Source organism: Mobula birostris, chromosome 21 (genome assembly GCF_030028105.1).
Source record: "Mobula birostris isolate sMobBir1 chromosome 21, sMobBir1.hap1, whole genome shotgun sequence".
NCBI classification, from domain to species: domain Eukaryota; kingdom Metazoa; phylum Chordata; class Chondrichthyes; order Myliobatiformes; family Myliobatidae; genus Mobula; species Mobula birostris.
Genome location: NC_092390.1, coordinates 31,838,979 through 31,851,676, shown reverse-complemented (window position 1 = coordinate 31,851,676; position 12,698 = coordinate 31,838,979). Strand labels below are relative to the sequence as shown.

Here is a 12,698-nt window from a genome sequence, read left to right as displayed (position 1 = left end):
AACAAATAAAGTTCTTTTTTACCATAGCAATGACAGAGTATAATCTCCCTGGCACAGTAGCTATCTGTATAGCAGGAATTACACCATGCTGGAGTTTTTCAGTCAGTGGCACTAGCTGATAGACTTTCATTGCAAACTCTGCCAACTCCTGCACGTCTCAGACTTGCAGAATAACTTCTTTATTGCTTCCTGCTTTGTTAAGGTTGCCAGGTCATCTTACAAATACTTTCTTGTTATCCATTTGCCAGCTAGATAACTTATCCTGCAATGCATGGCTTCTGCAATGTGATGTGTGCAATGCAATCTGTTTATCTGCTACTGACTGTAGACTCTGTAAAGTAATCATCCCCAACCCCCACTTCCAAAGGCATTATGGGTATGTTATGTTCCTAAGAAACAAGATTTGCATTGCAATACTCTGTAAAGCAAAGCTGTAACATTTGTGCATGCATCAAGAAATAAGTTGAAAATAATTAAATGTTGTATTTACTGTTTTTCACATCAAATTCTGTGAGGATGAATTTTATTCCATAGCTCAAATTTTTGGTTAGTGACCTGTGAAATCTGTAAAAGCAGATTTCCATTACATGAATGTGGAGATCGCATGTTGTTTCTTCCACATCTGACTGATATCTTGTCACCTGTCAAATAAATTCTGTGTTGCTAGATTGTGACATCCGCAGTTAAACTTTGAGTTTTTTTTACCTGGATGACTCTTTCTGATATTTTGCTGTGTTCTCTACTTCAGTGGTACATTCCCCTTCTTTGTTACCTCAAATAATTTTTAGATTTCTGATGAAGGGTCTCAGCCCGAAACGACGACTGTACTCTTTTCCATGGGTGCTGCCTGGCCTGCTGAGTTCCTCCAGCATTTTGTGTGTGTTGCTTGGGATTTCCAGCATCTGCAGATTTTCTCTTGCTTGTCATTTTTAGGTTGTTTCATTTTGATAAATATATGTGTAATGCTTTATTAGTAGGTTGCCAGCACAAAAATTGACCTTTCAGACAAGTGTACGTACTTGTCTCAGTTTGTATTTATCTGCTGTACAGTACACTTAATGTGCAAGATCACGTTCTCTGCTGCTGTAGCCCATCTACTTCAAGGTTCGATGTTTTGTGTGTTCAGAGATGTTCTTCTGCACACCACCATTGTAACGTGTGTTTATTTATGTGTATCTCAATTTCCTGTCAGCTTGAACCAGTCTGGTCATTCTCCTCTGACCTCTCTCATTAACATGACATTTTCACCCACAGAACTGCTGCTCACTGGATGTTATTTTGTTTATTGCATAATTCTCTGTGAACTCTTACGTGTGAAAATCCCAGGAGATCAGTAGTTTCTGAGATACTTAAACCACATCGTCTGGCGTCAACAATCATTCCATGGTTAAAGTCACGTATATCATATTTCTTCCTCATTCTGATGTCTGGTCTGAACAACAACTGAACCTCTTGACCTTGTCCGCATGCTTTTATGCATTGAGTTGCTGCCACATGATTGGCTGATTATATATTTGCATTAATGAGCAGGTTGACAGGTGTACCTAACAAAGTGACCACCGAGTAAATGGTATATTCTAATTGCAATAATGAACCTTCTGCCATCCTTACCAATAAACTTGGAGATAAAAGAGAAACAGATGCTGAGATCTATCTTGCCCCTCTTTATACTGGCTACCTCTCCATTAAACTCTTAATCATTACGCGATCATCATCGGTCATTCTTGTGACATGACCAGTCCAACGCAGCTGAGAAGCTGTGCTGAGCGATTGTACGCTGACTGTCCCTGCACATTTGAACACCTCCACATCTGGTATCCTCTCTTGCCACTTGACGTGTAATATTTGGCATAAATGCCTGTGTTGTGTCTTGGTCAATTTCTTGATGTGCTTCCGATACAATGTCATCGTTTCAGTTGAATAAAGCAGAGATGGCAAACCAGCTGTGTTATACACTTTGACCTTGGTTGCCATTTTAAAGCTGGTTTCTATGGTGAGCTACATGAAGAAAAGAGGAAGCACGATGGTCAGAAGCTGCTCTACAAAGACGTGCTCAAGTGCCACATGAAGAACACTGACATGAATGTCAGCACCTGAGAGAAAGATGCTTTGGACAGAAGATGTTGGCACTGCATTGTCAAGAAGTCAATTCCAGCTATCAAGGAGGAAGGGCAGAAGAAATACGAAGCAGGTCATGAATGCAGACATTCAGTGCTAGACCAGACAAATCACAAATGCAGCCGACATGGGAGACAGTGCCGATCCAATGCTGGTCTTGTGGCCCATAAACGTGCCTGCAGAGGCTTAAACTCTCAGCACAGTCAACATCGAAATCGATGGACAGCCGAAGAAGAAGAGTCATTACGCAGATACCCAACCCAAAAAGTTGACTACTCCTTTCCCTCCACAGATGCAGCGGAACCCACTGGGTTCTACCAGCGGCTTGTTTTTATGCCACTAATCTTTGTAATAAATGCACTGGTTTTCATTTTTAGGTATCTTGGGAATAGCTGTTGTTTTTCACTGTCACCAATGAAAATGACTTAACAAGCCATCTGTGTGAAAAGTGCGTAATCCTGAAATTTTATGAACTAAATCTATGGTAAGGAAGTGGACATTTCTGATTTTAAAAAAAAGATTTAGAATAAAAAACAATCTCGTTCACTACACTGAAAGTAGTCTCATAAACCTAATTCTGTGTCTCTTTTCATATTCTTTTTCAACTCAAAATGCTTTAGTTTAGTTGCCTATGGAAAACTTCTAAGCATGGCCTTGGAGAGATGTAAAGATGATGAGGAGGATTTTGAAGTCTTTCATCTAATTTGCATTGTAAATCACAACATAATCTTTCTCTAATCAGATGACTGTAATAAAGAGCGATGGGGTCCTTCACAGGCTTCTATTAAAGTCAGAAGGGACTACTTGGATGTTGCTACTTTAATATGTTAACCATAATAGAAGTTGAAAAAGGTTATGTTTTTTGAATTATAATAAATTATTGTGGCCAACAAAATCTGCTAACTGCTCTCTGTTGCCCTGAAAACATAATTTACAATAATGCAAAAGGATTTTTTTGACCATCCGTCAATGGAAAAATGATTTGTTGTTTGTCATTGAAAGTCTGAGCAGAGACGCAAACACAACAACTTTCAACTGAAGCCAATTGAAGATTATTAACAATATGGAACAGAGTAAAGAGGTGAAGTTCATTGTTAATAACTCGCGACCAGTCAATCTATTAGGTCCCTCCTGTACCTAAGAAAATGGCCACTGAGTGTATGCTTGTGGTCTTCTGCTGCTGCAGTCCATCCACTTCGAGATTCAAGATGTTGGGCATTCACAAATGTTCTACCAGTGTTGTAACATGTTTTTTTTTAAATTACTGTCACCTTCCTGTCAGCTTGGACAAATCTAGCTAGTCTTCTCATTGACCAGGCATTTTCACCTGCAGAACTGCAGCTCACTAGATGTGTTTTTTTTTGTTTTTCGCGCCATTCTCTGTAAGCTCTAGAGACTGTTGTGCATGAAAATCCCAGGAGATCAGCAGTTTCTGAGATACTCAAACCACCCCATCTGGCAACAACAGTCCTTCCATGGTCAAAGTCATTTAGATCACTTTTCAAAGGTTTCAAAGGTACATTTAATATCAGAGAAATGTATACAATATACATCCTGAAATGCTTTTTCTTCACAACCATCCATGAAAACAGAGGACTGCCCCTAAAGAATGAATGGCAGTTAGATGTTGGATCCTCAAAGTCCCCTCAGCTCCCTTCCCCGCACGTAAGCAGCAGCAAAGCAACGATCCCCCCTCCCCCCACCAGCAAAAAAAAAGGCATCGGCACCCACCACCGAGCACTCAAGCATGCAGCCAAGCAACAGCAAAGACACGGACTTGCAGTACCCCAAAGACTACTCGTTCACCTGGTATTCGACATACCACAGGCTGTTTTTCTCCCTAATAAGGGAGAAGGGGATGTCCCTGTTTCACAGCGAGAGGGAAGACATAACAAACAACCCACTGGTTTATGATGTTAAAAGTCTGTTGCGCCGCTTTTTCTGAGCTCTGTGCCCAAGGATCTTGGGTCTCTGGGCACACAGCCCTCTTAAAAGATCCCGTACTATCCGTCTCCACCACCGTCACCGGCAGCCCATTCCACGCACTCACCACTCTCTGCATAAAAAACTTACCACTGATATCTCCTCTGTACCTACTTCCAAGCACCTTAAAATGTGCCTTGTCATGTTAACCATTTCTTGCTGGGACACCGACCTTCGATCCCCCCCATCTCCAGAGCCACAAGATCCCGGACCTCCGAAGGTGGGCTAAGCTCTTAGGCCTCATCCTTGGCATGTCGAATAATGTCCGGTGGTGAGACCTGGAGAGCGGGTCCCATTCCCACAAAGAACTGAAGTCAGCATGTAACTCCAGGTCAGGGTCTTCAAAAGAACCCTGAAAGGGAAAAATAGAGATAGTGAAGATGGAAAAGGGGAGGTGCAATGAGACCTGGGTGTCACTATACACCAGTCATTGAAAGTGGGCATGCAGGTACAGCAGGCAGTGAAAAAGGCGAATGGTATGCTGGCATTCATAGCAAGAGGATTCGAGTACAGGAGCAGAGAGGTACTACTGCAGTTGTACAAGGCGTTGGTGAGACCACACCTAGAGTATTGTGTGCAGTTTTGGTCCCCTAATCTGAGGAAAGACATTCTTGCCGTAGAGGGAATACAAAGAAGGTTCACCAGATTGATTCCTGGGATGGCAGGACTTTCATATGATGAAAGACTGGATCAACTAGGCTTAAACTCACTGGAATTTAGAAGATTGCGGGGAAATCTTATTGAAACGTATAAAATTCTAAAGGGATTGGACAGGCTAGATGTAGGAAGATGGTCCCCAATGTTGGGGAAGTCCAGAACGAGGGGTCACAGTTTGAGGATAAAGGGGAAGCCTTTTAGGACTGAGATGAGGAAAATCTTCTTCACACAGAGAGTGGTGAATCTGTGGAATTCTCTGCCACAGGAAACAGTTGGGGCCAGTTCATCGGCTCTACTTAAGAGGGAGTTAGATATGGCCCTTGTGGCTAAAGGGATCGGGGGTATGGAGAGAAGGCAGGTACAGGGTTCTGAGTTGGATGATCAGCCATGATCATACTGAATGGCAGTGCAGGCTCAAAGGGCCGAATGGCCTACTCCACCTATTTTCTATGTTTCTATGTTTAAATAGAGCTGTTTCCAAAGATGCAAGCAAAGGAGTTGCCATTAAGCGCCAATCATAACCAAGCTCTGCCCTCTTCCCCGTTTTGATGCTTGGTCTGAACAACAAATGAACCTCTTGACCATGTTTACATGTTTTTATGCACTGAGTTTCTGCCACATGATTGGCTGATTAGATGTTTGCATTAACAAGCAGGTGTACAGGTGTACTTAATTAAGTAGCCATGGAATGTATGTTCCCCATAAATGGCTGAAACATAATCGCATTTATTCTCCTGGAAGATAAGTGGAGGAGTTTAAAGAGCTTGCTTATTATAGACTCTTTAGGAATCCAAGCAACTAGGATACAAATTATTTTTCTTGGTCTGCCAACACATCAATTAATCATGCCTTGACTCATTTTGTTTAATGTGGTTGCGATATCAGTTTCTCAATGATGTTCATCTGAGCTGATGAGTCACAGAGATGGCCTATTTGTTCTGCTGCCAGCTACTTTAATATTACTGACCTTATCAAATATCATGTGCCAGGGCTCATTGTGGTGGGGAAGAGAATGAAGATATGGTTGGAAACTGAAAGGATACAAAAGCAAGATAACCCCTATGAAGGGATTGATATATCGAATTAATTTGTTCTCAGATCCCCTCTTAGTGTTACATCCATACTTCCTTTATGGGTTGGTGACTGAGTGGATGCAGTGCAAGGAAATTCAGTTCAGTGTTTGCTCTTCAGTAAGAACATTGCCACTGTAGATTTAGTGTTAGATATGTACAACACAAAATCTACATCAGCAATGCTGAAGTTTGTTATCACTGAATAAACCCTTAACTAGGTGGAGGAGGACAGATGTACTGTCAACCGCATGACTGACATCAATACCACAACAGTCATAAAACTGGCTGAGATTTTCCAGATCTTGCAATTGAGCACAGCAATTATTGGGAGGAATTTGCTATTTGGAGGTCAGCAGATTCACATGACTTTCTTTCTCCTATGGTCCACTCTCCTCTCCTATCAGATTCCTTCTTCTCCAGCTCTTGACCCTTCCCACCCACCTGGCTTCACCTGTCACCTTCCAGCTAGCCTCCTCCTTCCCCAACCTTCTTATTCTGGCATCTTCCCCCTTCCTTCTCAGTCCTGAAGAAAGGACCTGGTGGAAATGTCAGCTATCTATTCATGTCCATAGATGCTGCCTGACCTGCTGAGTTCCTCCAACATTTTGGATTTGTTGCACATGACATTCCTGCTTTCCTGAGGACATTGAACACAGTTTAAAAAAATAACAATGATAATTTGTCATACCCTAAAATAAACCCCAATCTGATATTTGGAGGTTCATGTATTTCTCTGTCATATTATAGTCATTCATTTTTTTCACCCTCTTTTCAAATCAGCCTTCAAGGACTCAATCCAAAGTGTGTAGCACTTGTATTAGAATAAAGACAACTCTGCAGATCCTGGAAATCTTGACCAGCACACACACAAAGTGCTGGAGGAACTCAGCAGGTCAGGCAGCATCTATGGAAAAGAGTGAGTTGTTGGAATTTCAAGTCGAGGCCCTTCATCAGCATTCATCAGCCCTGATGGTCTCAGCCCATAATGCTGACTGTTTATTCTTTTCCATAGATCCTGCCTGACCTGCTGAGTTAGAAACATAGAAAACCTACAGCACAGTACAGGACCTTCGGCCCACAAAGCTGTGCCAAACATGTCCTAACCTGAGAAATTACCTAGGGTTAGCCCTCTATTTTTCTGAGCTCCATATACCTGTCCAGGAGTCTCTTAAAAGACCCTATCGTATCTACCTCCACCACCGTCGCCGGCAGCCCATTCCACGCACTCACCACTCTGTGTAAACAACTTACCCCTGACATCTCCTCTGTATCTACTTCGAAGCACCCAAAAATTGTGCCCTCTCGTGCTAGCCATTTCATCCCTGAGAAAAAGCCTCTGACTATCCACATGAGCAATGCCTCTCATCATCTTATACACCTCTATCAGGTCACCTGTCATCCTCTGTCACTCCAAGGAAAAAAGGTGGAGTTCACTCAGCCTATTCTCAAAAAGCATGCTCCCCAATCCAGGCAACATCCTTGTAAATCTCCTCTGCACCCTTTCTATGGTTCCCACATCCTTTCTATAGTGAGGCGACCAGAACTGAGCACAGTACTCCAAGTGGGGTCTGACCAGGACTGCAACATTACCTCTCGGCTTCAAAACTCAATCCCACATTCCAGCATTTTGTGTGTGTTACCTGTATTAGAATTGTGCTTTGATGTTTTTCTGACCAGGAGCTGAGGGAGCAGAGAAGTTAACAATAATTAGACTTTCTGGTGCCTTTGGTTTGGGGAACTGATGGGAAGTTTATCCAACACCTGACTCAGTGGAAGTAATCCAAATAAAACAGGGGCAAGAATATACATTTTTATGTAATCTGGTAACTTTATTGTAAACCATCCTCATGGCTATAATAATTCAGAATTTAAGATCTGTTATGACAGAGCTCCCCTTGCAATTGTATTTATTTATATGCAACGTGTACTACAGTGACACCTCAGTGAGAAGGCTCTGGTATTCATAATTTTGATATGAAGTGTCTGGGGAAAAAGGCAGATTGCTGTTACTTTGGGTATTTGATAGCTGTAACAAATTGCAGCTCTGTTTTTCAGATACACTGGTGGGAAATCAATGAAGTGCATTTAAGAATAATATGCAGAAAATACATTGCTGTTGCTTGCTCCTGCTGTGGTAATATGGTTTGGTTGTGGTGCTTTTTGTGATTTTTTTTAGATGTTCCAGCTCCTGAAGATGAGATTTCTAAAGAAAAATTCCAATCCTGTCATTTATGCATATTGCATTTGTTGAACCCTCATCAAGATTGTGACTCATGTAGCATTTTATTCCATAATCAGTGATGGCCCTTGAGAATGTGAACTTTGCGAGCGAGGGTTTGAATGAAGGAGCAATAAGCAGATGAGGAGGAGGGACATGTCGTCATTTGACAGCCTATTATACACATGACAGAAAGGAGTGTTGGATAGTGCTCGTGAGTAAACCCATTGAGTAATCTCCCCAAGTGAAACACTTGCCACCTTAGACTCCGGCAAATATTCCATTTGTGATGGGCTAACCTAGAGTGAACCAGGAATTGGATCTTTATCTGATCTTCCTATGAAACTTCATCTTAAAATATTATTAGCATTAAAAGCTTTCACAAGCCAGTCAGTTTAGTCAGATCATTAATGCCCTAAATTTCCGCTCCATTTCCTTGCTTTTTCATTATATTTTGATGCACATAGTGGTAGTCCTTCGGATTGGAAGAAGCCACGCTGTTGTGCAGTTCATCTGTGGACACGGAGGTGGCTCTGCAGTCCCAGTCAGGAAGTGCAGAGTGGAGCACAATGGGGGCACTGGAAGTCCGTTGTTGTAATAATTGTGGCTGCTGTTCTGTGACGCCGCTCATGGTTTTCCATCAGTTTTTGGCAGCGCCTATCTTCAAAACTGGTGTAGGCTTCATAGCGCAGGGCTCGCCAGCGGGTTCTGTCAGCAGCCGCAGCTTCTAGTTCCCCTGGCTGGATGTCACAGTAGCCCAGGGTTTCCTTCACAGTGTCTTTGTCGCGCTTGCGTGGACGACCTTGAGGTCTCTTTCTGCTCTCCAGTTCACCATAGAGCGGCTGGCGAGGCATACGGTGGTCGTCCATTCTGATGACGTGTCCCACCCACCGCATCTGGGCTCTGATGATCAGGGGCTCAATGCTGGTGGACTCCGCGTGATCGAAGACCTCCAGGATGGAGACACGATCTTGCCAACAAATGCCAAGGATGGAGCGGAGGGCGCACATGTGAAATTTCAACAGTTGTTTGATGTGTCGTCAGTACAGAGTCCATGTCTCACATCCATATAGGAGAGAAGGGATGACCACAGCTCTGTAGACTTTCAGCTTTGTGGAGATGCAGACGTTGTGTTGATTGAGCACTCTGGTACGCAGCCTCCCCAGAGCCTAGTTGGCCTTGCTGATCCTGGAGTCAATTTCTTTGTCCAAAGACCCATCACTCGAGATGATGCTTCCCAAGTATTTGTAACTGTTTACATTTGTCAGCTGGGTGTCGTCAACAGTGATTTTTGGTTCTATCGGGTTGGTGTTTGGCACGGGCTGGAGAAGTACTTCAGTCTTGTTCAGGCTGATAGTCGGGCCAAAGGGCGTAGCAGCGTCTAAGAATTTGTTCGGCATCAACCGTAGATCACTGTCTTTGTGTGCCAGGAGCGCGCAGTCATCAGCAAAGAGGGTTTCTTGAATGACTGTATGGAGGCACTTTGTCCATGTGTTCAAGTGGCAAAGGTCAAAGAGAGAGGCGTTCAATCAGTACCTGATCACTCTCTCCTTCAGACCCTGGATAGCACATGACAACATGCAAGTGAAGAACAGATTGAACAGGACTGGGGCTAGTACACAGCCCTGCTTCACCCCGTTGGAAATGGCAAATGCAGCTGACGTATCACCACTGCAAAGGACCTGTCCTGTCATTCCGTCGTGGAGCAGCTGAATCACCTTCACGAATTTCCTTGGGCATCCGTAACATCTCAGGATGGTCCAGAGAGCCTCCCTGTTTACAGTGTCAAATGCCTTTGTCAGGTCAATGACGATGGAGTAAAGAGGCTTGTTTTGCTCGATGCTCTTCTCCTGGACTTGCCTCACGGCAAATATCATGTCTACTGTACTCTGTTCTGGCCGAAAGTCACACTGCGCCTCCGGGAGGTTCCCTTCTGAGACAGTGACAAGTCTGTTCAGGAGAATGCGGGCAAAGATCTTGCCTGCGATGGACAGCAGTCAGATACCCCTGTAGTTTCTGCAGTCTGATTTGCTTCCCTTGTTTTTGTAAAGAGCCACGATGAGGGCATCTTGGAGGTCGTCAGGCATCTCCTCTGTGATGCAGATGTCTTCCAGGATGTCTTGGAACGCCTGTAAGACGTTCGGGCCTAATGCTTTGTGGATCTCGGCAGGAATGCCATCCTGTCCTGTTGCTTTACTTGAGTTCATCTGCAAGATCCAGAACTGGCTGCTGAGGGATATGCTGTAAGACATCAGGATCAACTTTGGACGGCCTATTGAGTAGGTTGGAAAAGTGTTCAGTCCAGCGGTTTTCAGTCCTTCCTGGTCTTTGATTAGGCTTGACCTGTCAGATGACAGCAAGGGGAAGCATCCTGATTTAGAAGGACCATAAACTGACTTTATGGCGCTGAAGAACTCTCTGGTGGCATGCACGTCTGCATAACGTTCCATCTGCTCAGCCTTTCTCTGCCACCACTCGTCCTGCATTTCTCACCATTCTGACTGTACTTTGGACTGCAAGTGTTTAAATTTATCTTTCTTTGAGACAGATGACCGGTCAATCTGCCAGTCTACATAGGCCTTGTTCTTGGCCTGAAGGGCTGCTGAAATGGTCTCGTGGTTTTCATCAAATCAGTCTTGATGCACTCGGGTTTTCAGCCTGAGTGCGGTTGTTGCAGTCTGCGTGACGACATCTTTGAACTGTGTCCACTTTTCAGAACAGGTTCCCACAACTGGTGAATCGCCGGAGAGTTTTTCATTAAGTACATCTTGAAAACATTGGACTTGACCTGGGTCTTGCAGTCTGCCGATGTTGAATGACACTCTGACAGTCTTTGGCTGCTTACGGTGCAAAGGGGCTATGTGCAGATTGAGGACCGACGGAACCAGCCTGCGATGTGTCCAATACTCAGCACCTCGCATGGCCCAAGTGATAGTGACGTCTTGAAGGTCACGCTGGCGTACTATGACATAGTCGAGTAGGTGCCAGTGTTTGGACGTGGGATCTATCCAGGTTGTTTTGTACTTGTTTGCAAGTCTGAACATCGTGTTAGTGATGCAGAGGTTGTGCTCGGCATACTTGCTCAGATACAGCAGGCCGTTACTGTTCAGTTTTCCCACCCCATGTCTCCCAAGAACTCCATCCCAGTTGTCACTGTCTGTCCCCACCCAAGCGTTGAAGTCACCCAAGATGATGATTTTGTCACTGGCGGGTGTTGTCTGAATAGTCTGGTCCAGGTCCTTGTAGAAACTTTCCTTGTCTTTGTATGGACTCACGAGGGTTGGTGCATAGACACTGACAATGGTGATATACTGGGACTTGCTGAGAGGCAAGTGGAACTTCATGATAGATTCATTTATTCCAGTGGGTAGAGTAGTGATGTTCTTCAGCAGAACAGTTTTGATTGCAAAACCTACTCCGTGGATCCTGTCGTCAGTCTATGGTTTCCCTTTCCAAAAGAACGTATATCCACTCACTGCCTCCTGTAATGAACCCTCGTCTGCAAACCTGGTCTCACTGAGTGCAGCGATGTCAATGCGATAACGGTGAAGTTCGGCCACTATGAGTACTGTTCGTCTTTCAGGCCTTGCCACCTTGTCTCTATCCAGCTAGGTGCGGACGTTCCAGGGTCCAAAGATGAGTTTTCTTTATTTGTTTTTCTTGATACATGTTGACCGCTAAGGAGATGATCCGCCAGCCGCGGTTAGCTAGCCAGATGTTGTGGGGCAGGCAATGTTTAGGGTACCTTTTCTAATCCCCTCCCTCATGCGAGGGTGGGCAGTGCTGTCCTAAAACAGGCTGCCCAGTCGCCCTGGATGCTGCCGGACATCTCTGCTGCCCGGGCACAGAGACGAACGAGCGCTGATCCAAAGGCCGCCTACGTTCAGGTTTGTGACTACAACTGCCCGTGGTCATCTCCACCTGTTGCTTCGCCACTCCCCCATCGCTGCAGGGCTTGGCGAATGAGTTTGGACTGAGATGAATCACACAACAGAAACCTGTACGTGATGGAGTTTTAAGTGGAACAGCCGTTGCACGGGGCAATCCCACTCTCTCGGCAGAAGAGACCTTGATCCAGTGGCACGGACAACTGCTATGGCTGGAGACCTCTCCTGCTGCAGTGGATGACCAGGACGTCTAAGTGTCTTGTCGTGCTCATAGCGCTCCACAACGCCTACTGGGCCTGCCTTCTTGACCGTTGGACCATTAATCGGTCTCCTTCGCTCAGTCTGCCGTGGCCAGACTTCACACACTGGGATAGACTGATCCCCTACCTCACCGAGGGTCAAAGACCCATCAGCTACCCTCACCTGGTTTGGCCCGTCTGCCGAGGCAGTTTACCGGGGTGTGGCCGCTGCGCATGTTACAGCTACTTGGAGTCATAGGTGAGAGCTGAGCGCCAGGTGGGGACCAAAGGTGGACGAGCTGCCCTGAAAAGGGCACTGCAGGCCCCCCCACCAGAGCTGCTACCCCTCCCTGGACACCCCATACGTCCCTCACATAACTCACAAAAGATCTATATATCTTGGTCTTAGCAGTTTTTTTATCTTACTAAAATTTTGTTGATTTATTGAAGTCTACTAGAACTGTCTCTGTGGTTACATCTATAATCATTTATCAAAACATCTCGTTTTGCCATGTTTATAACT

The 12,698-nt window shown here is 44.7% G+C and overlaps 1 protein-coding gene across 7 annotated transcripts in view; it reads left to right on the top strand.

The window, feature by feature from the left end:
• The window catches only part of LOC140185698 (cGMP-dependent protein kinase 1), an 815,177-nt gene that overhangs the window by 380,617 nt on the left and 421,862 nt on the right, over nt 1-12,698 (top strand). The window lies entirely within an intron of this gene.